At 36.0% G+C, this 27692-nt stretch overlaps 1 pseudogene; it reads left to right on the top strand.

Annotated features, from left to right (window-relative positions):
* Positions 1-3687: 3687 nt before the first annotated feature.
* LOC144255375 (mitochondrial import inner membrane translocase subunit Tim17-A pseudogene) lies at positions 3688-4591 on the top strand (annotated as a pseudogene).
* The last annotated feature ends 23101 nt before the right edge of the window (positions 4592-27692 follow it).

Genomic DNA, 27692 nt, shown 5'->3' with positions numbered 1-27692 from the left:
GGCACCTGACATTCAGCTCTGCAGTATAGACTATAGAATATTAAATGCTCAGTTCATGAAAATCTATGTATTTAAATCTTCATAGCAACATTATTTTTAAAAATGTTCATTTTTAAATATGAAAAGGGCTGGGGATGTGGTTTGGTGTTGAGCAACCCTGGGTTCAATCTGCAGTACCAAATAAAATAAAATGTCCATTTTTTAGCTTTATTTTATTTATTTATGTTTATGTGGTGCTGAGGATCAAAACTAGTACCTCACACATGTGAGGCAAGCACTCAACTACTGAGCTGCAACCCCAGCCTAACAACATTATTTTTAATAGCAAAACCCAGAAATAATCCAGAAGGAGTAAGTAAATTTTAGTATATATATCCAGTGGATTCCAAGTATACAATAAAAATTTAACAAACTCTACCTATATGAAAAAGACCTTGATGAATTTTACAAATATAATGTTGAGTATAATAATCTAGGCAAAAAATATTGTTACGATTTCATCTCTGTGACATTCAGAAGTAAGTTATGTAAAAAGTCAGGACAGGGGTTACCTATGAAGAGGTAAGAGGAATTTTTTTCCTTGAGAAGATCACTGGCCTCTTCTCAGCTGGTGGGTTTCATTGTGTAAATTTAGCATTAGATCATTTTTGTGTTTTCAATTAATGTTTATATTTTTAATTTTTTATATTAAATGGAAAAAAAATTCCTCAGCAACCACCTTTATTTTAATGGGAAATCTTGGACAGAAGAAAAAGAGAAGTACCCCCTGGCCCCAACCAACACTAGTTGAGCTTCTCCTTGGCAGAGGAGACTTAAAGTTAGCAATGTTAAAACTAATAAGCAAGGATTATTGAAAAACACCTGCTTATCTGACAGAAGATTTGGGTGGAGATGAAAGACTTGAGTCCTTTGGTTTAGCTGTGGTGATTTTCTGGCTACTTAAATTCGAATTCCCTTAAACTATTTCCAACTGCATTGGACTGTGAAAATAATAAGAATAAAATTCATATGCTTATTTTCTTTGTCAAACTAAATAGAATAATGTGTGAAGGCTCATACTGAAGTTATTCAGGTTTGAATCAAGAAAGGCTAAATTTCCAGCGTTATTTTTTCTTTTTACTGATGCCTACAAGTGCATGGTAAATGTATAGATTATTAGTTTATAAAGGACCCCTGGGACAAAGGACATTTCCAATGTTGTATGTCAATCACAGAAGAAGTATCTACATGCTTCTTTGAACTTCTTTGATTCTCAAAAGTATGATTGCTATCGCCAGTTGCACAGTTCTCTCCCTACACTTTTCTGGCTCCATGCCCTTTTTCTTGTTTTCCTATTTTGCCAATATCTTACTCTGTGAAAGTTTCAAAACTACTTAATTGGATCCTTCCTTTCGGAATTAATGTCTTTTAGGGGATGGAGATCATTTTAAAATTAATTATAACAAAGCATTTAGAGGAAGGATAGGGGCTGAAGGCTATAGTTGAGGTGAAAATGATGGTGGCTCAATTCAGTAGAGCTGATGAAAAAAGGCTGGATCTGAAACAAGTATAGATATTTAGCTTTATGCTTTTGGTAATACTCATGGAATAGACCTCCTCAATCTTAAATAGCTACTTTATGTTTGATTGTGTGACTATTCCAATAATGTTTACAGTTTCTAGTGTTCATTATATTTATTAAAATTTAGGTGCTTCCTTAATTATGCATGCTAATTTTTATTAGTGTGTTTGAATAACGAATATGTTCATCTAGTTTAAAAAGCAAAGCACATAAATGACATGTAGTAAAAAGTCTGGGGACTAGAGTTGTGGCTCAGTAGCAGAGCGCTTGACTAGCATGCATGAGACACTGAGTTCGATCCCTGGCACCACATAAAAATAAACAAATAATATAAAGGTATTGTGTCTACATACAACTAAAAAAAATTTTTTTAAAAAGTTTGCTTTCCACTCTCAATGGCCACAAATCCCCATTTGCCTAGAATAGATGCAGTGTATCATGGTGTAATTCTGAATCTTTCTTTAAGAAGTTTGCAGGTATGGAAAATAAAATATATAGGCACTTTACTTAGATCACTGTTTCCTCATACACTGCCACCCCACCTCAGGCAGAGACAAATTTAGTATCATTGTTCTTGAAGTTCTGTTTATTTTTTTTGTTTTGTTTTACTTATAAGCAAATAATTGTGTCCATGCTATTTTATTTAAATTTTCATTTGAAGCAAATTTACATTTAAAGAACTTCCAAGAATATTAAAAAGAAATCACATTTATCCTTTACTCAGATTCACTTGTTTACATATTTTCTCACATTAATTTATCAGTTTTTCTTCCTCCTGATCCCCTTCCTACTCCCTCTTATTCTTTCTCTCTGGTTCTCTATTTTCTTTCTTCCTCTTTCTTCTGTTCTTCTGTCAACTTTTCTTTTGTTGCTGTTGTTGGATTCTGAATAATTTGAGAGAAGTTTGCATATATCTTGCCCTTCATGTTATTTCCTAATAACAGGGATAAAAATTTAGATAACCACAGTACAGCAATTAATTTAGGAAATTTAACATTCATAACTTTAAAAAAAATTTTAGTTGTCGATGGACCTTTATTTTATTTATTTATGTGTGGTGCTAAAAATGGAATTCGGTGCCTCACACAGGCTAGGCAAGCATTCTACCACTGAGCCACAACACCAGCCTTTTGTAACATTTTTTTTTTGGTGGGGGGTTGGGGGTTGGTACCAGGGATTGAACTCGGGTGCACTGGACCACTGAGCAACATGCCCAGTCCTTTTCTGAATTTTGTTTAGAGACAGTGTCTCACTGAGCTGCTTATTGCCTCACTGTTGCTGAGGCTGGCGTAGAACTTGCCATCCTCCTGCCTCATCCTCCCAAGCCTCTGGGATTACAGGTCTGTGCCACCATACTGGGTGTTCACAACCTTTTTTTTAAATCTAAAGATCATAATTAGGGGGCTGGGGATGTGGCTCAAGCGGTGGTGCGCTCGCCTGGCATGCGTGTGGCCCGGGTTCGATCCTCAGCGCCACATGCCAACGGGGATGTTGTGTCTGCCGAGAACTAAAAAATAAATATTGAAAATTCTCTCTCTGTCTCTCTCTCTCTCTCTCTCTCCTCTCCTCTTTAAAAAAAAAAAAAAGATCATAATTAAATTTATTCATCTGCACCAACAACATTATTTTTTTTCTTCTTTCAATTCTAGGGATCAAACCAAGGCCCTTACATATACTAGGCAAGCACTCTACCACTGAGCTACATTCCCCAGCTCTTTTTAAAGTTTTACTTGAAGACATGTTCTTACTCTGTTGCTTAGGCCATTCTCACAGTTGTAGTCCTCCTACTTTAGCCTCTGGAGTAGCTAGGATTACAGGCATACACCACTGCACCCAGAATCCAATAATGTTTTCAATAGCATTTTTTTCCTGATAAGTATTGTATTTAAACCAGGTGTGGTACATGGCTCTATTCTCAATAACTGGGAATTCTTTTTTTTTTTTTTTTTAGTTGTAGATGGACACAATACCTTTATTTTATTTATCTATCTTTACGTGGTGCTAAGGATTGAACCCAGGGCCTTACATTTTCTAGGCAAGCAAGCACTCCACCACTCAGCTACAACCCCAGCCCAGTGACTGGGAATTCTGGGTCAGGAGGATTAAAAGTTTGAGGACTGGCCCGCGCGGCTGGAGTCAAGATGGAGGAGTATGCGAGAGAGCCTTGCCCCTGGCGAATTGTGGATGACTGGGGTGGGGCCTTTACGATGGGTACCATAGGTGGTGGTATCTTTCAAGCAATCAAAGGTTTTCGAAATTCTCTAGTGGGAGTAAACCACAGGAGTTTGACAGCTATTAGAACCAGGGCTCCACAATTGGGAGGTAGTTTTGCAGTTTGGGGAGGCCTGATCTCCATGATTGATTGTAGTATGGTTCAAGTCAGAGGAAAAGAAGATCCCTGGAACTCCATCACTAGTGGTGCCTTAACAGGAGCTATACTGGCAGCAAGAAATGGTCCAGTGGCCATGGTTGGGTCAGCTGCAATGGGTGGCATTCTCCTAGCTTTAATTGAAGGAGCTGGTATCTTGTTGACAAGATTTGCCTCTACACAGTTTCCCTATGGTCCTCAGTTTGCTGAAGACCCCTCCCAGTTGCCTTCCACCCAGTTACCATCCTCACCTTTTGGAGACTATCGACAATATCAGTAGAACTTTTTTCCCCAGGATTTCTTTAACAGAATGAGCTGTAGTTCAAGAAAGATTTCAGAAGATCAAGTTGCAGTCTGTTTTTAAAACCATAGGTGGAACAACTGTGGCCAAATAGACTATGAAGAGACATTTAGCACTTTTTTCTATTTAAAGGAACGTGGGGGGGGGGAATAAAAGATGCCACATTTATGAATTCACACTCGGATTGCATTTGTGATCAAAATAAATATCTAATGTTCTTAAAAGAAAATATAATAAGTGCTTAAAAGATGAAGGACCAAAGGGCAAATAACAGTGGAACATGACCATCATTTCCTTAGGGACTTCTCTGCCTGGTTTTATGTGTTCTATTATTCAAACAATAAAAAGCTCCTGGAACTTACTCTTTCTTTTAAGATAAATTATAAAGTTCTGCCTTTTCATACTGAGCATATTTCAAATAATGCATGTTTTATACTCGTCCCTCATCTCACTTGAAGTGAATTATGTATAAGAAGAATTATGCAGAGTCGACATGAATCATTTCACAGTGAAATGCTTTATGGATTGAAGGATATGGTAACTATCTTCTACTTTGAAAGTAAACTATGCTGTCTTGGTTTTGAGGATGGTGGGTACAAGACTGTTAACTTTAGGGCTACTACGTCCTGATTCCTGATCATCAGAAACCTCACCAGAAACAACTTGCTTTCAATATGCCCAATTCTGTATGAGAAGAATTCATGCAGAGAAAATTTTGGTGTTGTGTGCTTGAAAATAAAATATATGCTGTTTTTTAAAAAAAAAAAAAAAAAAAAAAAAGTTTGAGGACTGACTTGGCAACATGGTGAGACCCTGTCTCAAAATGAAAAAAAAAAAGTGAGGGAAGGAGGGAAGAACAGGTGCTGGGGATGTGACTGAAACAAGCAAAAAAAAAAAAAAAAAAAATCATATTTAAGACTATAAATAGCATCATTATTCCATACCTTTCTTTTTTTTTATACCAGGAATTGAACCCAGGTACACTTAACCACTGAGCCATATCCGCAGACCATTTTATATTTTATTTACTGTTTCACTGAGTTGCTTATTGCTTCACTGTTACTGAGGCTGGCTTCAAACTTGCCATCCTCCTGCCTCAGCTCCCAAGCTGTTGGGATTACAGGCTTGCTCAGCCTCCAGAACTTTTTTCAAGAGAACAAAATAATCTTTAATCTGTATTGGTTCCTCAACTTTCCATTGCCTTTCATGTTGTTAGTAATTTTTAAGTGCTCTAGCCATGTATTTTATAGAATGTCTTCAGTTTGAGTCTGTCTGAACTGTCCTTAAGACTGGATTTAAGCCTCCCATAGGATACATGCTTGTAATCCCAGTGATTTGGAGCCTGAGACAGGAGGATCATAAATTCAAGACTAGCCTCAGCAATTTAGGGAGGTTCTGATATAAATATAAAGGGCTGGGGATGTATTTCAGTGTAGAGTGCTCTTGGGTTTAATCCCCAGTAAAACACACATACACACACACACACACACACACACACACACATACACACAGAAACTGGATTTAAGTGATGCCTTTTTGGTCAGCAGAACAAAATTTTTACTATAATCATCCCCAAAATGATGTCTGGTAACTATAGTTACATGTCACTTATAACAGGAACATCATCATTGTGTGAATATTAGAGTATATATAGACAAACCTAGGTGACATAGCCTTCTATTCATATAGGTTATAGGTATATTTGTGTGTGTGTATGTATATATATATATGTGTATGTGTTTACATGTATGTTATATACAGGACATACACATATTACCTATATGTATGCATGAATGAATATAGTATATAAGTACACCTATGTATAAAATGAGCTGTTGTATCTATAATAGCCTATTGCTTATAAGGCTATGGTGAACAAAACAAGAGATTAAATGAAGCACAGGAGGAAATGATCCAATCAAGTTACTTATTAAACATGAGATATATGACTACTAGCTGGACCAACATGGAACACTATTTTACTGTAAATTCTTTTTATAAGTAGGAGAGATAAAATGGGTATGGTGGCATATGCCTGTAATCCCAGCTACTTGGGAGGCTGAGGCAGGAGGATTGCAAGTTTGAGATCAGCATTAGTAACTTAGCAAAACACTCAGTAACTTAGCAAGACCTATCTCAAAATAATTAGGGTTAGGAATGTAGGTCATTGGAAAAGCCACCCCCACCCCCCCCGGGTTCAATCCTCAATACCAAAAATTAAAAAAAATAAAAATAATAAGTAGGAGGATACACTCTAATAGTAAGGTAAATACATGGACAAATTTTTTTAGTTGCTTATTATCATTATCAACTATTATGAAATGTCCATAATCATATGCACTGTATGTTTATATGACTATCGGTATAGTATGTTTATTCTATCTTTAGTACAAATACATGAGTAACATGTTGCACTGTGACATTATCAGAGGTGCAACATCACTAGGTAGTTGGAATTTTTCAGTAGTATTATAATATTATGGGAATATTATTATGTGGGTTGGTCATTAATGGAAATATTGTGTAGTACATGGCTGTACATCATTCCTTTAGTATTTATTAGTTGGCATTCTAAACAAAAAAATCTGCCCTTCTTCCACATACCCAATGTCTGTCTCTTGTTTCTTTGTCCCTCTTTTTTTTTTTTTGTTTCTCTTATCCATTTGTTTCTCTCTGCTACTTTCTATCTCTCTTTTGTTCTCTCATTCATTCCTTCATTTTCTTATCCATTTACATCAGTATGGACTCATGAATACTTATTTTATTCAATAAACTATAATCTTACTTTCTATATGTTTATGTTCAAATTTCCCCTAATTTGACGAAAGGGAGCTCTTGTGTCCTTTGACATATTATCATAATTTTTAATGCTTCTTTAGGTTCTGACACAAGGACACATTCCAAGATCGTAGTCTCCTGTCCCAGCTATGGGCTCACCCATATTTCCCAAAAGACCTTGATTCCATATAATGGAAAAGATGTTTAGAAACCAAGGTCTTTGTGCTACTCATGTTTTAGTCCTTTCAGATGCAAAATATGTATATATGCATATATGAATATATGAATATATATATATATAGCATATGCATTTTATGTATATACTTTTCATATGTTTATGATATTTTCACCCAATTCACTCCATAAGGTCTGGAGTTTTCATTGTTGTTTGTTTGCTTGTTTGCAGTACTAAACTACATTATCTCCAGCCCATGTTTTTTTTTTCATATTTTATTTTGAGACAGAGTCTCCCTAAGTTGCCAAGACTGGCTTTGAACTTGCCATCTTCCTACTTTAGCCTCCCGAGTTGCTGGGATTACAGGGATGTACCACCATACCCAGCCACCCCATAGGGTTTTTCTTTGCCTTTTCCCATTTTCTATTTGTAGATCTTCTTCTGTATTAAAAATTTTCTCACTCAGTGAGTCTGTATATCAATGTCTCCTTCCCTCCTCCCTTCCCCCCATCTCTGGTGTTCCTCTTATGTCTTGCTGATTGCCAGACCAGAGGAGCACAATGCAGGCATTGTGGATTTAAAATTAAACTTTAAAATTTTTCAAAGAAAATGCAAGCAGGAAGTGAAAAGGGCTAAGTCTAGGAGAATAGGGAATACCCACAGGCACCTGGACTCTTAAGCACCCTTGGAAAACTCAGAGAAACCTGCAAGAACCTTGTCAAGTGGCCATCACCTCATGACAACAGCAGACTAGGGCCAAGGCCCGGTCAACCCTCCCTGGGGACTGCCACACCATTTTCTATGAAAGGCGTAAGTACATTTTTCTTTTTCCAAGTTAGAGATAACTTTTTTTTTCCTGTTGGATAATGGAGAGCATGAGGGAAGGCTAACTGTTGTGATTCTTCTGTCAGCATCAGTCTCTACAATAGAAGAAAACATATTTTTATTTTTGAGACAGTGTCTTGCTAAGTTGCTCAAGCTGGTATCAAACTCCTGGGCTCCAGCAATCCTCTGACCTCAGCCTCCCAAGTAGCTAGACTGTAAGCACATGCCATAGTGCCTAGGGCAGTACATATTTTTCAAATAAAATTGAACAAAGCCTGGGCACAGCATCACATGCTTGTAATCCAGCAACTAGACACAGTGACAAGAAGATCACAAGTTTGAGGCTAACCACAACAGCTTAGCAAGCCTCTAAGCAACTTTGAAACCCTGTCTCAAAATCAAAAATGAAAGGGGATATAGCTCAGTGGCTAAGCAACCCTGGATTCAATTCCCAGTATGAAAGAAAGAAAGGAAGAAAGACAGAAAGTGGGGTGGGAAGAAAGGAAGGAGGGAAGGAGAAGGAAGGGAAGAGAAAGAAAAATAAAGGTGGTAATAAGTTTGTCCAAAGATAATGCATAAAACCCTGTTTGTTTAAGACTAATCTACACTGTTATTGAGTCTATGAGTAAATATGAGATAAGTAATTTATTGGTTTTAAAGTTTGAATGATATGATGGACAATTATATTTTTTTACATAATGCATAAAGAATATTTTATTCATGCATATATTTAATTTTGTCTATGCCCCTAGTTTAAATTCTCAGAATATTATTATCCCCAGACATTGTTTCTCTATCTAATTGGAACCAAGCTTTAACAAAAATTTTTAAAAACCTGTTTTATATATTGCTATATGTTACTTTTTCCCTTATATTCTTCTATTACTAGGAACTTCACAATTGGTTTTGTTTCATCTGGTTTTTACTTTTGGCTTAGTGGTGATACAGCCCTCCTTAGACCCTGTCTTTCTAGCAATGTTGCTAATATATATTGAAAGATTTCCCATTTGTTTTCTTCCTTCATTATGATTTTAAAGAATTTTTTTGACGGGATTGAACTCATGGCTCTGTGCATTTTTTAAAATTTGTCTAAAGATAAAGCTGGTTTCTAGTTAAAGATTTAATCAGTAACAACTATTTATAATAGGGAAGAGATTCTAGCATGAACAGAATTCAGAATTCAACTTTAATAAATACAGAAGTAACTGGTTATTTTAAAGGGACAATGAAGGAGTAGGAAGAAGGGCCAGTGAATGGAGGCTCAGTGGAGTCAGAGTCATGAAAAATTACAAAAAGCAGTAAGCATGGATCTTACTTTCACATGGGTTTCATGTGAAACCCATCTGGGTTTGCTAACTGTGATATTTGTTATTTATAAATGTCTCTACAAATGCAGGGAACTTTACCACTGAACTACATCCCCACCCCTTTTTGTTTTTTATTTTGAGACAAGATCTTGATAAATTGCTAAGACTGGATCCTAACTGGCATCCTCCTGCTTCAGACTCCTGAGTTGCTGGGGTTACAGGCATTCACTGCTGAGACCCATTCAAATGGGTTTATAGAGAATTTAGATTCCTACCCTCCTGCAGAGGCTAGGAGACAAAGGTCTAATCTTCAGGTGTTGGCTAGAACAAACAAATTTGAGATCCTTCAGTTTTTTCAGATTAGCATTTGCAAAGGACTGAAGAGGAATTTAGGAAGTCAGGCTTGAGCTATTAGAAACTCTTTTAGTGTTTTATTCAGCTCTTCTCATTGAGAAGGGGGCTCAGAGGAGCCTCATCAAGGAGAGAATCTTTGTCAGTTATAATGTTTCTCCCAGCAGTAAGAGTCATTGATTCTAAACTTTGATTAGAAGTTCATTTTTGCCAGCCCCTTTGCCAATTTTTGGCAGAAAATTTACGGCCCTTGAGTAGATAGTATAGTACATATTGCAAGTGATTGGATAATTCTGATATCTGTTAGAAGACAGTGAACTAAGTATGGTATGTTTAGGAGCCCAGAAGAAAGTGGCCAAGGGGAGACTTCTAGGGAAGACAGTGGCTGGGTTGGGGCTCCTTTGTTATGGAGGTAGAAAGATTTGATGGATATTCACAAACAAGGGACCTGAGCACATCAGAGGGGCTGTCAAAAGTATAGGAGACCTAACTCACAGATATAAGGAGGACTAGAGAAGAATGAGACAGGTATAGGATCTGCTATGGTCTGGGTATTCCTCAAAGGTTCCTATATTGGAAACTTGGTCCTAAGGATGGTAATATTAAGAGGTAATGGACCTTTAAGAAATAGGATCTGCTTGGGATTTCTGGGCCAATTGAAGACTGCTGTCCAAAGCAGTTAATGTTTTGAGAGGGGAAGTTGGTTAGTTCTTGTCAGATTGTTTTAAAAGCCTGAGCCAAGTCCCATCCACTTTCTGTCTGGATCTGTATTGAGAATGATCCCATCCTCATGAACACACTCCCACCATTGCCATCATACCCTTGCCAAAATCTGAACCATATTGTTTTGACTTTTAGCCTCTAAAACTACAAGCTAAATAAACCTTTTTCCCCTTCATAAGTAGCTGGATTCAGGTATTTTATTATTTTTTTATTCCCCACCAAAAAAAGATGAACATACAGTAAAGGGGCATGGCATGAAGGATTTTCATCAGGCCAGTTCTCTGATAAGATGTGGGGAAGTCTGCAGGCTAATTTCAAAAACCGAATGAATGGAATCATAGAGATAAATTTAGGAACTGAATTTGTCTAAATCTATGTACATTTATCTATCTCAGGAATTAATCAAGTGTAGCCTGTGTCCAATTGGGACTGCTTGTTAGCTAGTAATAATAATTTTTTTGTTTTTAAATAGTTGAAAAGACCTGAAAGAAGGATACTATTTCATGAAAATAATGTAAAATTCAAAACTCAAATTTTAATGTCCATAAATAAAGTTTTATTGGAATATAATCATGCCCATTTTTTAAAATATTATTTATGGTTGCTTTCACACTACAGTGGTAAAGCTGAGTAATTGCAAGCTGTGGCCTTCTAAATGTAAAAAAAAATATTTAATATTGGTCTTTTTGCAGAAAAAGTTACTGACTTCTGATTTGCTCAATTTAACAATTATTTTGTTGAAAGCCTGTGTTATTTATGTGTATGTTACAGGGGATCACAGGTTAACAAGACAAAATTGTGTTTTCCAGTACTGGGGATTGAGTCCCAGGGAGCTTTATCACTGAGTTAAATGCCCAGACTTTTTATACTTTTAATTTTGAGACAGTCTCCCTAAATTGTCTAGGCTGACTCAAATTTGATATTGACCTGCCTCTACTTCCTGAGTTGCTGCGATTACAGGTGTGTACCACCATGCAAAGAGTGACAAAACCTTTTATTTTAAAGGTTTCAATATGGTGAAAGTTGAATTTTTCTTGAATAGATGGGTTTGTGCTGAAAGCTGGGTTCTTGTCCCTGATGCCAATCCAATAATGAGGACATGATTTTGAGTAAAAGAAAAAAGATTTATTGCTTTGCTAGCAAAGGAGAAACACAGGGGACTCCTGTCCCAAAGGCTGTGATTCTGCCCATCAGCAGGAATGGGGGCTTTTAAAGATTCAAAGGCTACATTCCACAAGTTCTCTGTCTGGAATTATAATTCACTTGTTAATTTGGGAGAAAGTCATTTCTGAGATTTTCTGGTACCATCTTCAAAGTCTGGATTACTTTGTTCCTATGGTGGGTGTGTACTAAGGGACAGATAAATCTGTGGAAAATGGGGAAGAAAGGTAATCCTGTTCTGCTGATATTAGGGAGGGGGAAAGATTAGGGAGGAGCAGGGAGAGAGGAAGAGAAAGAAACATGTTCATTTAAAAAATAAGTTGTGGTGGCAGAAGAGCAAGGATTATATTCGAAGCATAAAGTGGACCACTGTTACAGGTTTATTTGAAATATAGATAGAAATGCTGATAGATAGAATGTACTTTATGTTAAGGGATCTATCTCTCTGCAGATTTTTCATTAGAAAGTTCATGGAGGTTATGCTATCCAAGTTAAAATCAGAAGGACAAAGATCCTAGGCTAAATGCAAGGGTCTTAGCTGAGACTTGGATACAATGGGACCACCACGGGGGATAGGAAGTATTTCATGTCTCAAGTGTAATGTGAGAAGTGAGAAGCAGGGAAGTGAGAGAAGTCTGAACTGGTGATTGGAGATGACATGTTCAATTTATGTCAAAAATATGTCATAGAATGTATTGCTATTTGGAGCAAATGCAATTAGAGGAATTTTAAAGCAGGAGAGAGAGATAAAAAGAGAGAGATAGATACTGATTTTGCCAGAGATCAAACCCAGAGCCTTATACATGGACAAGAAATGGTTGTAACTGGAGAGTGGGGACTACAGAGATAGTGTGTGTGTGTGTGTGTGTGTGTGTGTGTGTGTGTGTGTGATGCAGGAGATTAATTCAAGTCCTCAGCCATACTAGGCAGGTGCTCTACCACTGAGCTGTACCCTAACCCTTTACCTATTTTTAATTATCAACAATTCATTTTTTATAAAAAATGTATTTGATCAATACTTTATAGATCAATAATTAGAACCAAAATAATTTCTTGGGAATGTTTAATATGTTAACATTTTAATTTAAATATATTTCATTTTCATGAATCTAGTATTTTTGCTCATATGTGATAATGCTGTGATTATCACATATGAGCAAAGATTATCACATAGAGAAAGCAAGAGAAAGTCTTGCTTTCTCTTCTTTTAGGTAAATATCCAGAATTGAAATTGTTGACTCCTGGTGTTTGGTGCTCAAGTCTTAATTTATAAAAGAGACTGAGTGATGACATGAGCAGGCCAATGTTACAGAATGAAGATTTTTATTATTTAACCTTTCCCCATAGAAGTGGATATGTCACATCACATCACAACACATCACTTCACATCAAGTGAGGCATACCAGGTTTCAGTCGGGAGACAAAAAAGGAGTGGAAGGAAAAATGTAGGCTACTGCCTTTTGCAATCCCTGGGAGAGTCAATGTGTGTCAGAGTAAACAGTCTAGGATAGGCTAGTTTGCATAATCAGGATGACTGTAGGCTATGACTAGGATGGTCTCAGGTGGTACCTGAGTTGGGTAGATTGAGGGGAAGTATTATCTTGTGAGAGTTAAATAATGAAGTGACTGGGATTGATCAATTTGCATATGAAAGACATGATCAGAGGGCAGTTGTTAATAGGAATTAATAATAGGAATTAGCTAACCTTGGGAGGAGCAGTTTTCTAGGGTTTCTAAGGCCTTCAAATGCCAATGCATCCCATCAAGAATGCAGAAATTAAGAAAAATGATAGTTAATTGGCCCCATGATGAATGAATGCCAAATAGACAAAGAATCTAATAAAACACAGCACAAGGTAATTAAACACACACAATTTTTGAGGAAACAACATATTGTTTTTTTATCCTGGATACATCATTTTACATTCCTACTACCATTGCTCAAGTTTTGCAACTTGTTGTGCAAACATCACAACCATCTCTGGAACTCTTTTCCAAATATAGTGAAGCCCTAAGCAGTGAGACCCTGCCTCAAAACAAAAAATTTAAAAAAGGGGTGGGGATGTAGTTCAGTGGTAAAGTATCCCTGGGTTCAAAGCCCCCTGACAAAAAAATTAAAAATGAATAAAACATATAAAATAATAACTATCCCAATGGATATAAATGAAAATATCATTGTGGTTTCAAACTTTCATTTATAAAATAAATAGTGATGTTGAACATCTTCTCATGTACTATTTCTATTCCTTTTTCTTATCTTTTTTGGAGAACTCTATTCAAGCCCTTCAATCATTTTTCAATCAGATTTTTATTTGTTTGTTTGTTCATTTGTTTTTCTTTTGTGGCACAGATCTTGTTGTGTTGCCCTGGCTGGCCTCAAATTCCTTATTTAAACAAAATTTCTGCTTCAGCCTCCCAAGTAGCTGGAACTGTAAGCATGGGCTGCCACACCTAGCAGGAAAGTTTTGTTTATTTTGGGTACCAGGAACACTTAACTATCAAGCCCTTTTATATTTTATTAGAGATAGTGTCTGCCTGACTTGTTTAGGACCTCACTAAATTGCTAAGGCTGGGTTTGAACTTGCAATCCTATTGCCTCAACCTCTGGAGTCACTGGGATTACAGGTGCCTGCCACCAGCTGAGCTGTTTGTTTTTTAAGGTTTTTGAATTTTAGAATATATGTTTGATATGTATGTATATGTACTGGATATTAGTTCATTATCAGATATATGGTGTACAAATATTTTTTCCCATTCTGTGGGGCTTTTCACTTAGTAAATCATGTCCTTAGCTGCATAGATTTTTAATATTTATTTATTTGTTTTTAAATTATTCTTTTGTTGTATTGGGTATTGAATCCAGGGGATCTCTACCACTGAGCTACATCCCAAAGCCTCTTTTCCCTTTTATTTTGAGACAGGGTCTTGCTGGGTTACCCAGGCTGACCTCAAACTTGCTAGCCTCTTGCCTCAGCCTCCTGAGTCATTGGGATCATAGGATGAAGGACAATGCCTGGCTTAAATTTATTTATATATATATATATTCCAATCTCTTTTATTCTTTTTGCTTAGTTTTTGGTATCATATCTAAAAACTAATTGCCAAATTCAATATTGTAAAACTTTCTTTTCCAAAACACTGATAGTTTTAGTTATTACATTTAGGTCTTTGATCTATTTTTTATATAAATTAATTTATTTCAAACTGGCAATGCAAACATAAAATTGTATATTTTGATGGGGTTCAATGTGAATTTCAATACATACATACATACATTGTCTTCTCCCCAACTTTTTTTTTTTTTTAAAGTAGTGGCCCAACAGAGTCCATAGAGATTTATCTAGCTTTGAGTTAACTTTTGTATATGATAAAAGAAAAAAAAAGTTCAACTTCATTCTTTTGCATGTGGATATCAAGTCTTCCCAACACTATGTGCTTAAATTGTTTCCTTTCCCCATTGAATGGTCTTGGCACCCTTGTCGAAAATCATTTGAATATATAAGTGAAAGTTTAATTTTGGTGTTTCTATTCTATTTCATTGGTCTATACTTTTTGCATTTTGTAAGAATATTTTTTAAGGACTACGGGTATAGCTTAGTGGGAAAATACTTATCCAACATTCAAGGTCATTTATCACTCTTTTCCTTGATATCCTATAACTGAAATAAATACAATGATTTAAAGTTAATAATACCTATCAGGTGTGGTGGCACATGCCTATAATCCCAGTGATTCGGGAAGTTAAGGCAGGGAGATTGCAAGTTCAAGGTCAGTCTGGGAAATTTAGCAAAATATTGTATCAAAATAAAAAATAAAAAGGAGTGAGGTTGTATCTCAGTGCAAACTGCAGAATGTCCCTGGGTTCAATCCCTAGTACTGCAAACAAAACAAAAAAAAGTTAACAATACATAAGTACTCTGAGATGAAGATAATGTAAATTATGTTGAAAAGTAAGGAGATAAGAAAGGGATGAAAACAAAAGCATTTTACACACACACACAGAAACTTACTAATTAGGGGCTGGGGCTGTAGCTCAGTGGTAGAACACCTGCCTCGCGCCTATAAGGCACTGGGTTTGATCCTTGATTTTTAGCACCACATAAAAATAAATAAAGACATTGTGTCCAAGTACTACTAAAAATATATTTAAAAGAAAAGAAAAAGCAACTTACAAATTAAATATTAGGTAGAAATACTAAAGACAATTGCAGTCCTTATGTTTGTAACTGTCATGTAGTCCAGCTGGTATTTGTAACTATCTAATACTACCCATTTTGAATTTTCTTTGCTCTCAACAAGCACCTTAACAATTAGTAATTATTTACCTGAGGGGTTACAGAAATATTTTATTTATTTATTTATTTAAGCATGTATGTAAGTAGGTATGTTTGTATGTATTTTCTCACTTACCTACTTACTGAACTCCAAAGGACCCAGGACCTTGCATATGCTAAGGAAACACTACCATTCTGCTACATCTCTGTGTCCTAAACTTTAATTTTTGAAATGTCTGGGCCATTTGCCATGCCTGACTGGGTTGTTAAAGTTTTTCCATTGACTTTAGTCACAAGACTTGATAATACTAAGAGGCATTCTACATACATTCTTTCTTACCTCCTTTATGAGGTAGGAGTTCAGTTTCCCCTCTTGATAATCAGGATCAATTCCTCCATCTAGTGTGGAAACTTCCTTAATTACCTGTTGATTCAGAGGCATGAAAAACCTAAAGTGACTAGATGGTAGTGTTTTTGTTGTTGTTTGTTTGTTTGTACTGGGAATTAAACCGAGGGGTGCCTTACCACTAAAGTATATTCCCAGCCCTTTTAAATTTTTAAAAATATTTTTTAGATGTTATGGACATTTATTTTATTCATTTATTTATATGTGGTGCTAAGAATTGAACCCAGTGCCTCACAAATGCTAGGCAAGTGCTCTACCAGTGAGCCACAATCCCAGCCCTTAAATTTTTTCATTTTTGTTTTTTTGTTATGAGTCAGGGTCTCACTAATTTTTGAGGGTCTTGCTAACTTGCTGAGGCTGACCTTGAACTTATGATCCTCCTATCTCAGCCTCCCAAATCACTGGGATTATACGTACAGGCCACTGTACCCAGTTTAGATGATAATCTTAATTTAAAACATTGGAATTACTGTTTTCCTACTGGAGGAAATATTACTCCTGATATAACTAAGACTTTTAAGCCAGCAGAGCATAAGTGCATGTAGATAGGAATTTAAATTTTCTGTGGATCACTAGAGTAATAGTGAATAGGTACTACTCCTATTTTCTAGACCTATTAATCCAGATGATGGAAGAAATAGCATCATAAATTGGACACTTATTTGGAGTCTATACATTCTCCTGTAGAACCTTTCTACCCTGAGAGGTATTAGCACCTAACTGGTGCTGCAACTGTGTGTTCACCAGCTGAGCATGGTGGCTTATACCTGAAATCCCAGTGACTCAGGGGGCTGAGGCAAGGATCAACAACTTCCAGACAGGCCTATGTGATTTAATGAAACGTTGTCTCAATAAATAATAGTTACCATGATGGTTGATAGGCATTCTTTAAATTCACTACTCATAATTTGAATAGAAACATTGTATGCAAGGAAGGCAAATTTTTATCCAGAATATGTCCACTCTAATAAGAACAAATTGATATCTCTCTCGTGATGGAAGTGGTCCTTTATCATCCCATGCAAAGAGTGAGTCCCTGATAAGGCACTATTTCCTGGGTTGAATTAAATGACCGTGCTGATCTAACCCGCGAAATAGTGACATATCAGAAACTAGCTGTCTCTGGTGCTAGTGCAGTAGATGGTAACTATGGCCTAATGGGCCTTGATGAATGGAAGCCCATGTTGCTGATCCCATGCATAACTTTTATCCATTGCATTATGGCCATCTTTTCCATGAGCTGATTAGGCAAGGCAAGGTTTGTTGAGGAAAAATGCCTGATATCCACAGAATGGGCCATCCTATCTCCTCAATTACTAAAATCCTCCTTTGCAGAGGTTGCCCTTTGGCTGGCATTCACATGAGACACAAATATCTTCACTTCTTTTTTTCTTTGCTGATGCAGATGGGCTTATTCATGTATCTTTTTCCCAGACCTCCTTGTTTTCAATTTTCTAAACATGTTCCTTTCAAGTCCATTGGCCATAACCCATAAATTAAGATATGATAGCATATCTGGCCATTTATCCTTCAAAACAAAATAAATACACAAAATTACTCTACTCAAAATTAGCTTTTCAAGTAATTAATATAGCACTCAATATGGAAATTTGAATCCCTGCGCTCACCCTTTTCTTTCTCTACTTTGTCTAAAAAAATTAGGTGCAGAGGCTGGGGATGTGGCTTAAGCGGTAGCGCACTGACCTGGCATGCGTGCGGCCCAGGTTCGATCCTCAGCACCACATACAAACAAAGATGTTGTGTTTACCGAGAACTAAAAAAATAAATATTAAAATTCTCTCTCTCCCCCCCCCTCACTCTGTCTTTAAAAAAAATTAGGTGCAAAAAAGTGTATCTTGATATACTTGTTGGTTTGACAAAAAACGTTTGTTTTTATTATATAAATGTTCATCATGAACCTTGCCTGTGTGTTTATGGGTGTGTGGGTGTGTGTGTTACTTGTAATTGAACCCAGAGCTTCCCATATACTAGGAAAGCCCTCTACCACTGGGCTACAACTCTAGCCCTTTATTTTATTTTGAGACAGAGTCACCTTGAGTTGCCAGGCAGGCCTCAGACTGTTGATTTGGAGTGTCTCTAGTGTCACATCATCCCATAGACTATCTGTTTTGTGTTTAATAATGGAAATAGTTATTAATGCCTTTAAATATTGTCAAATTAGAGAACCAATTCCAGAAACCCCAAAACAAATCACCGAATCAGAAAATTCACCCTAAAAGTTTGTTAATCTTAGTTGAGTGTAGTGGGTCACGCCTGTAATCACTCAGGCAGCTGAGGCAGGAGGATCCCAAATTTGAGGCCAGCATGTGCAATTTAGCAAGCCCTTATGTTAAAATAAAAAAAAGTCTTGAGATATAGCTCACTAACAAAGTACTTGCATAACATGCATTAGATTATGGGTTCAATCCCCAGTACTTTAAGAGGAAAAAAAAGGAAAGATTTGTTCCTCTAAAGCCACTCTCCCAAATCTGTATTAGTCAAGAGTTCTTCAAAGAAACAGAACTAATAGGATGCAGATATACCCAGAGTCAGTCTCCCTGCACCTATGATCTCTCTATCTCACTGTCTTGGTTTTTTCCCTGCTTTGGTAAGAAATCAAGTCATGTGATAATAGAGACTATCTGAAATCTCAGGCCAGTCTGGAGACAAGGAAGATTTAATGTTCCAGCTGTAGACCAAAAGCAGGCTAGATACAGAATTTCATCTTCCTGAGGGAGTTTATTCTTTTTTTATCCCGAGTTTTTCAATTTAGCAGATGAAACCCAACACATTAATGAAGGGTAATCTGTCTTAGTAAGTTTATTGATTGATTGATTGTTTTTCTCTTTTTCTAGTCAGTCTTTCCCCTCTTGTCCTTCAATTGTCTGAGCTAGGAGTCATCCACTAGCTGAATATGGATTGCAAATGAAAGTTATATTTCAATGAAAATAACTAATAAATGTACAAGCCTTATTTATATGCTAGTTTTAAAATTCTCAATTTTTTATGTATAATTTAAACAATTCAACAAATATTACATTAGCAACATAATGGAATAAAAAAAAGAATTTAACCTTCCATATTCATTCAACACTCACTGCGTCTGGTTCCCACCTCTGCCCTTCTCTCTCTCTCTTTCTCACATATTCTCTCATCCCATCTCATTGATTTTCTTTTTATTTTTCATTTGTTTTTTTTTTCTTTTCCTTTTTAAATTTTTTTCTCTCACCTTTTCATATCTCTTCCTATAAAGTGTTTAATCCTTTGTTAAGTTTTAATTTCTGTAACCAAAATAGCTGACCAGAACAACTTAGAGTAGTTAACCATGGCTCTGGGCCTAAAGTGTAGCAGAGTATCATGGTGGAAGGCCATGGGATATGGAAGCTACTTTACCTCCTGGGAGCCAGAAAACAGAGTTCAAAATCTAGTGATTTAAATGTTAAGTCCATCTAGAAACATACCAGCATAACACATCCAGGTCAGTGATTAACCAAATGTCTGTTGAATGTGGCCTAGTCAAGTAGACACATAAAATTACCATGGCAGCCAAATAGCAAATATTTTTAGCCTTGAGACCATATGGTTTCTGTTGTAACTACTTGACTGAACAGCTGTAGTCATAGACAATAAGTAAACAAATGGGAATGGCTGAGTTTCAGTAACACCTTATTTATAGATATTGAAATGTGAACTTAATATACTTTTCATGTGTTACAAAATAAACTTTACTTTTCTTTTTAAAATTAATTAATTAATTTTTATTTTTGTACTGTGGATTGAACCCAGGAAGATTCTGCTTATAAGCCCCCTCCCAGCCCTTTTTATATTTTATTTTGAGACAGAATCTTGCTCAATAGCTCATCTCGGTCTTGAAGTTGAGATCCTCCTGCCTCAGCCTCCCAAGTTGTTGGAACCCAACTAAAGTTTTCTTTTGATCCTGCCCTTGAACCATGTTAAAAATATCAGGCAGCAGATGGGATTTGGCATAATTGCTTGACCAAAATGTAGATAGAGTGAGAGTATGTGTAGGGGCTGTGATTGAAGAGCTTTTTGTTGTTGTTGTTATTGCTTCTAATTCAGATGGAACATTCTCAAAAAAAAAGGTAATTTATTCCTCTGCTCAGCCTTTTATTGAACTAGTCCTGGAACTATCCAAGAAGGCTGTTCTTAAAGTATCTTCCCCCAGCTGCCACTCTGTTTGGGGGAAAGTGTCTGTAGCAAAGATTTATTTTCTTGTTAGGCTGCACTTGACTGTTTTCCTTTACAACAGATTGTGCCTGTAGGGAAAAAAATAGAACCTGTCAGCTAATCATGTCCCTGTGCTTTGAACAAAGAGGCCGATTGGGGCAGTGCTTGTGCTTTGGTTCTCAATATTATGTGTCCTGTTTAGTTTTTCACTCATCATTATGCTTAAGCTTTAGATTTATATATTTGAATTTGTACAAAGTCATTGTGCAAGAAAATTGATAATGAAGAGAGTCAGTATAATTCAAGCACAAGAGGAAAGTCCCTGAGTTCTCAGAAGATTCACTGGAATGAGTTGATAATTGACATAATAAATTTGTTTATCTTTTACTCTATTTAATATGTTAATGGAAGAAATCACAAAGTATAATTACTCATTAGTTCAAAATGATTTAAAAGCTTATAATATGCTCTCTGTATAGGGGAGGAGGAGAATGAGAGTTGTAGATTTTTTTAAAAATTTTTTTTAATATTTATTTTTTAGTTTTCGGCGGACACAACATCTTTGTTTCTACGTGGTGCTGAGGATCGAACCCGGGCCTCACGCATGCCAGGCAAGCGCGCTACTGCTTGAGCCACATCCCCAGCCCGTAGTTTTTTTTTTAATATTTATTTTTTAGTTGTAGTTGGACATGATATCTGTATTTTATTTATTTTTATGTGGTGCTGAGGATTGAATCCGGGGCCTTGCATGTGCTAGGCAAGCACTCTACCACTGAGCCACAATCCTAGCCCTGTAGATAATTTTTAGGGGAATATTAAATGATTTTAAGGGACTCAATGGTCTTGGAGAAACTTACTGTGGCCTGGGTCCAAGTCTACTAGATCCATGGGAAATAATGGATTTTAAGTGATTCCCTTTGTAATATCAAATTGGACTGATATGGAAGACAATGATGTCTGGCAAGACTATCTGTGAATGTTGACAAGTTTCAGTTTTTCTTTTGTGGTATGAGTTTCATTAATAAAAACTCAAGTTAGGGATAGAAGCAAGTTTTCTTGCTGATGGATCCATACTTTAAACAGTGAGATATCAGAGTACTTCTTCCAGCATTTGCTTTTTCTGAGTTCCTATGAAACCATATTTTTGGGTGACAGTATCTAGAATCCTTCAGTAGGGTGGTGGTAAAGAGACACTGCACTAAGCTGGGCATAGTGGTACACATAGGTAATTCCAGCTACTTAGGAAGTTGAGGCAGAAATATGGTAAATTTGAGGCCAGCCTGATCAATGTCGGGAAAATGTTACAGCAATGAGAACTTCTGGGAAACTGTGGCAGTGTGAAGGCCTCCATTCAAACCCCAGTTCTTACGATCAAGTCAAAAAGATTTCAGATGGGTCACACAGAGTAAGAGGCATGAGTTCATTAGAAGGGACTGGAAAGGGGAAAATGGAATACTCTGAAGCAAAATAATGAGTCCTCTTGGAGAGGCATGCCTCTCCTGCCCTCCAGTTTTTTGTTTTGTTTTGTTTTGTTTTGGTACCAAGAATTGAATTCAGGGGCACTCAACCCCTGAGCTACATCCCCAGCCCTATTTTGTGTTCTATTTAGAGACAGGATCTCATTGAGTTGCTTAGCTCCTCGCCTTTGCTGAGGCTGGCTTTGAGCTTGAGATCCTCCTATTTTAGCTTCCCAAAGTGCTGGGATTATAGGCATGAGCCACCACACCCAACTGCCCTTCAGTTTAATTGGGAATCCCAGGGAAGTTTCCAGAGAGTCCTACCAAGGTCTGCCTCTTTATTTTTGGCTGACAGCAGGATAACATAAGACATTGAAGTCTCTGGTGCTGTGATTACTTTAGGTTATTTTGGTCCATGCTGACCAGTTCTAATTGGAATATGTTCTTACAGATTTTATGGTTAAGCAGAATTATTCTTGTCTTCCTAAATTTCAGGATCTGGTCTGTGTAAAGGTCACAAAAGTCCTTCCCTTCAGGGTTACTTGTGTTCCACTTATTGACATTATTTGGGCCTGCAGATCTCCTGCAGATGATAAGTAGATTGCTGAGGAATGTAACATATCCTGTTCACTTAAACCAGGCATGGCTGTGATAAATTGCTTCTTCTTATTATTTTCCTTCTTCTTTTTAAATATTTTTTTAGTTGTAGACAAACACAATATCTTTATTTTATTTATTTATGTGTGGTGCTGAGGATCAAACCCAGGGCCTCATATGTGCTAGGCAAGTGCCCTTCTTCTGAGCCATAACCCCAGCCCAGTAAATTGCTTCTTGAAAAGAAAGCATGTGGGATCTGCACAGTGGGCCCATTTTATGAATTATTTCCTTAATCTCATGTTCCCGCCACTCATATCTGTGTGTTCCCTATAAAGACCCTGTTTCAAAATAAATAATAGTTTAAAAGGGGCTGGGAATATACCTCAGTAGTAGAAGCCTTGCCTAGTGTGTACAAAGTCTTCCATTCAATCCCCAGGACTATAAAAATAGAAAAAAAGAAAGAAAAGAAAAAACATTACACAGAAATCAGGGCGCTGTGTGACTTTTAGGATGGTTCTTTACCTCTCTGAGCCTGTTTGATAATTTGTAAAAAAAAAAAAAAAAGAAAAAAAAAAGAAAGAAATAAAGGGCCTGGCATGGTGGTGCATTGCTGTAATCCCATATATCTGGGAAACTGATGCAGGGGAATCACACATTTTAGGCCAGCCTAGGGAATTTAGCAAGATCCTGTCTCAAAAAACAATTTAAAAATGGTCTGGGGATTAGCTCAGGAGTTGAGTACCCCTGGGTTTAATCTTCAGTACAGGGGTGGGGGTGGGGGGTGGGGGTGGGAAAGGAGAAGAAGAAGGGGAAGAAGGGAAAAAGGAAAGAAATTTAAAAAATGGGAATGGGGATGTACCTTAGTGATAGAGTTTTAGCACAGCATGTGTGAGAGGCCCTAGGTTCAAATTATCACCATCACCAAAAAAACCCAAAAAACAAATGGGGGAGGGGGTTACAGATAAAAACTAATTCACATGGTTGTTTTTGGATTAATGTTAAATATCTAGAAGAGCAAAGTATATGGTGCATAGTAGACAAATTACATGCTTGTACAATAAATAAATGAAAAAGATAGTGGTAGAGCATGTAGAAGCAGATTTCAACACCCTCCCACCCCGCCCTCTTTAAGATACTGGAGATTGAACCCAAGGACACTCTACTACACTGAACTACATTCCCTGCCTTATTTATTTATTCACTTATTTATTTATAAATTTTGAGATGCAATCTCACTATATTATCAAGGCTAGTCTCAAATTAGCAATCTTCCTTTTTAGCTTCCTGGGTAGCTGGGTTCTTAGACATGCACCACTGAATCCACTACTATTTAGGCTTTATAGCTTTATCATCATGAATTTCTTTTTCTAAATTCTTTAATTTTGTTATTAAAGAGAATTTTAATCCCTCTGAAGTATTATGCCAACATTGTTGTCTGTACATGTTTTGTTCTTCTTCCTCCCAACCCATGTCCACAATGTTTTTTTCCTTTGTTCTGTTTTTTTTGATGCTGAGATTGAATCCTTCCTCAAATCTTAATATCTTAAAAATATAATAATAATAATAATAATAATAATAAGAATGACCTGGGATCTCTTTATCATAGAGCTATATCTCCAGTCCTTTTTATTTTTTATTCTGAAGTAGGGTTTCAGTAAATTGCTGAGTCTGGCCTTGAAGTTGCAATCTTTCTGCCTGAGCCTCCTGAATTGCTAGAAAAACAGAAATGTACCACCATGCCCAGTTTCTGTTTTGTTTTCCTTTATTAACTTTTTATTTCAAAATAGTCATCTATTTACAGAATTATTTCAAGACAGTAGAGAGTACCCATATGCCTCTCACACATTTCCCCCACTATTTACCTTTTACAATCTTCTTGTATATTATTACAATTAATGTAACAATATCGAAACCTTATTATTAACTGAACTTTGTACTTTATTCAGATGTCTTTAGTTTCTTTAGAATGTTCTTTTTCTGTTCTAGATTCCCATTCAGGAAGTTACATTGCATTTTATATTTGTATCTTGATTCTTTTTGGTTGTGACAATTTCTTAGACTTGAATTTTGATGATCTAGACTGTTTTGGCAATTATATGTTTACAAATACCTTTCTCAATTAAGATTTTAAAAAGCTGATTTATAATTTACATAGACTAAAATGTGTCCCACCCCCCTTTGGTACTGCTGGTTAGTGAACTCAGGGCTTTGTACCAGCTAGGTAAGTGTTTACATTGAGCTAAGTTCCCAACCCCCAAATACACACTTTAAAATTACATAAGTCAGTGCTTCTTTTACTGTATGCACAATATTTTCCAACTGTCCCTACTAGCTAATTCATCCCCCAAAGAAACCTTACAACCATTAGCAATCACTGCACATTCACAGCTCCCTGATCTATCCACAGTCATGAATCTGTTATCAATATGGATTCATATATTCTGAACACTTAATAGAAATGGAATCATATAATATGTAGGCATTTGGGTCTGTTTTTTCACTTAGCACAATATTTTCAGTCACTACTTCTTGTGGTTGAGCAATGTCCCATTATATGGAAGTACATAACATGCCATATTTTGTTTATCCTTTTATCAGTTGGTAGACATTTGAGTTGTTCCCACTTTTGATTATTATTCATAAATCTGCTATGATAATTCACATTTGTGTTTTTGCATAGGTTGTTTCTTTTTTTTTGGTGATACTGGGAATTGAACCCAGGACATGGGGAATGAGCTATATCCCCAGCCCCTAGATTCTTTTTTTCTTTTTATTTGGTACTATACTAAGAAATAGGGATCATGGTAACTTAATGGCTAATATTTTTGGACATTTCCAATTGTTTTCCAAAGTGCCCACACTGTTTTACATTCCTGAAAGCATCTTTGAGGATTTCAATTTCCCCATGTCCTTCTCAAGACTTAATGACTTAGCCTTATGCATGTTAGGGAAATGCACTACCACTGAGCTACACACTCAGCTTTATTGTCTTTTTTGATTTTTAGTTGAGGGTTGAACCCAGGGTCTCCCATGTGCTCTACCAACAAAGCTACCTCCTCAGTCCCTGTATTATCTTTTAAATTATTTGCCTAAGTGACTTCTCACTGTGATTTTCACTTGCATTTCCCTAATGACAAATGGTAATGAGTGTCTTTTCATATGCTTATTGGCTTTTGGTATACTTTTTTTTTTTTAAATGATCTATTTAATTCATTTGGGCAATTAAAGAAAATAAGGGGGGGTCTTTACTTTTGCATATTCTCTAGCTATACATATTCTTATCAGTTTTATTATTGGCAAATTTTATCCTATTTTGCCTTTTACTTTCTTAATCCTATCCCTTGAAGCAAATGTAACTGTTTAATGGTGATTAAATACTATAAAACTATGGTAAAATCCAATTTATATTTTTACTTGCTTGGCTTTAGGTGTTATTTCTAAGAAGCTATTGCCTAATTCAAGGTCATATAATTGTATATTTTGATTTCTTTCTGAGTTATTTATATTTTTCCCTTTTTAGGTCTGATCCATTTTGAATTAATTTTTGTATTTAATGTAAGTCAAGATATCAGATTAGTTTTTGAAAATCTCCACAATAGTTTCAGTTTTAGTGACCCTTAAGCTCAAACCCCTAAGAGTTTAGTTTGTTGTTATGTGTATTCTTTGGAAAAAATGGAATAATTGAAAGACATTAGTTAATAATAACATCAGACATTAATGAATAGCAACAAATGTTTCCATTTCTCATCCCAGAAGTACCACTGTAATATTGGTACAACTTTAACAACCATCTGCTGTCCTTGGAGTCTGTACTGGAACTTGACCTAAATATACATGCATGTAAACTTATCTAATTGTCAGAATGTTGTGTAATATAAGTACCTCCCCCCTAATTTTACAAATAAGGAAAACGATGTACAGAAAGTTAAGTAACTTGCCCAAGTTAACGTTGCTTTCAAGAATCAAGGCTAGAATTTGAATCAAAAGAGCAGAAGTCCAAAGGTATGATTTTCATTACTTAGACCATAATTGCATGTATTCTTTGATAATTTTTTTATGTGCAAATAAACATGATTACATAAAACCTTTCATACAATTAATTTTGCTATTCATTTCCAAGAGTGAGTTTTCCACATTGCTTTATACAAATAAGTAAAATTGAAATAGTAGAAATTGCAATTTTTTAGAGATCAAAAACATTTGAATATTGACAATTTTATATAATTTAACTAAATATGTCATTATTGGTAGTCTCAATAATGTATTTTATTGCTTAAATATATGTGAAGTTATTTAGCCTGTTTTCTAATTACCATTACATAGCTTATTATGGGAAAATCTGTGCACACGTGTTTAATTCTATGATCACTAGGAAGTCAGCAGAATTTTATTGGGGTAGGGAAGGAATTTTAGCCACTTAATCCCCATTAGTCTCCTTTCACCCTAAATTCTTTGAAATGGACAACTGAGAAAGGGTAAAGATATGTAAAACATTATGCAAATGTAGCTTTAGGGTTATTTCCTTAGCTTTCTAATCTTTATCATTGTCCTTTCCCAAGGAACATAAACATATTAGTCTGCAGAAAGGATATTATTAATGTAAAAAACTTTATTTATATTTGTTCATTGGTGCCTATTTTCCTTCACTACATCTATCACTGATTTTTGGTAAAAAATTAAATGTTCCCAAATTTAATAGGCAAGGGAAACTATTATATTTTAGACTTTAAGCACAGTCCTATTGTGCAAATGAGAAGCCAGTGATCTTCCATATAGTATTGAAGAGGTTTTTTTTTTCTTTTTAATTAAAAAAATTATATTTTTAGTTGTCAATAGACTTAATTTTTTTTTTTAAGTTGTGAGGCTGGGATGAATTGTGGCTCAGCAGTAGAAAGCTTGCCTAGCATGCGCGGGGCCCCGGGTTCTATCCTCAGCACTACATAAAAATAAATGAATGGAATAAAGGTATTGTATCCAACTGCAATTAGAAAAAATAAACAAATATTTAAAAAAATTAGTTGTAGATGGACACAATACATTTATTTTATTTATTTATGTGGTGCGGAGTATTGAACCCAGTGCTCCATGCATCCCAGGCAAGTGTGCAACCACTGAGCTGCAACCCTAGCCTCGGTCAGTAGTCCTTTATTTTATCGATTTTTACAAGGTGCTGAGAATCACTGAGCCACAATCCCAGCCCCTAGTATTAAAGAGTTTACA

The sequence above is a fragment of the Urocitellus parryii genome, chromosome 6 (genome assembly GCF_045843805.1).
Source record: "Urocitellus parryii isolate mUroPar1 chromosome 6, mUroPar1.hap1, whole genome shotgun sequence".
NCBI lineage: Eukaryota > Metazoa > Chordata > Mammalia > Rodentia > Sciuridae > Urocitellus > Urocitellus parryii.
Note: the sequence above shows the minus strand (reverse complement) of the source record. Positions and strands in the feature narration are given on the sequence as shown.